The following is a 701-nucleotide window of genomic DNA, read 5'->3' on the forward strand; positions in this document are numbered from 1 at the left end:
CTTAAGACACAATGATAGCGGTATAATATACGTTATCATGTACCAAGGCGATTAAAGACAACTTTATAGATAAAAAAAAGGAAGCAAAAGTTTGGACTACAGTATTATTATTAAAACATGTTCTTATTTATGATATGGAGGGTGATGAAGCTGAAATGCGATTGATTACAGGTCCTCGTGGAGCAAAGTCCATAAATCTATGCATAAGTGAACACATACCTACAACCATACCAACATGTCAATGCCCAATCTCGTCTGATCTTGGAAGCGAAGCATGATTGGGCCTGGTCAGTACTTGGATGGGGGACCTCCTAGGAAGACCAGGTGTTGTAGTAAAATTGTGAATGGGAATAAAATGGCATATAGAATATGATATGGCTCCGAGTCTTGTTTTACAATTTTGCACCTGCATCAGTCACCTTTCCATCTAACATGTAATTTTTATGACTATAAACCTATTATTTAGTTGGTATCCATAGACTATTGTCTTTTTGTATAGTTCACTTTCTGCATTGACAATCAGGGAATGGAGTCTCTGATTAAATAGCTCATCATATTTTTGTCTGCCTTAATTTTCTCCTCTTTTTCAGGATACGTGTTAATGGTCAATAAAGACGTTTAGCATCCCAGAATAAGAATGCTAATTCCTCCCAGTTCTTTAATGAATGGCACTGGTCATAGCATCTAGGAACTACAAAGAT

The 701-nt window shown here is 36.5% G+C and overlaps 1 pseudogene; it reads left to right on the forward strand.

The window, feature by feature from the left end:
* Positions 1-217: 217 nt before the first annotated feature.
* LOC148505698 (5S ribosomal RNA) lies at positions 218-336 on the forward strand (annotated as a pseudogene).
* The last annotated feature ends 365 nt before the right edge of the window (positions 337-701 follow it).

The sequence above is a fragment of the Taudactylus pleione genome, unplaced genomic scaffold (genome assembly GCF_031769625.1).
Source record: "Taudactylus pleione unplaced genomic scaffold, aTauple2 ptg000442l, whole genome shotgun sequence".
NCBI classification, from domain to species: Eukaryota; Metazoa; Chordata; class Amphibia; order Anura; family Myobatrachidae; genus Taudactylus; species Taudactylus pleione.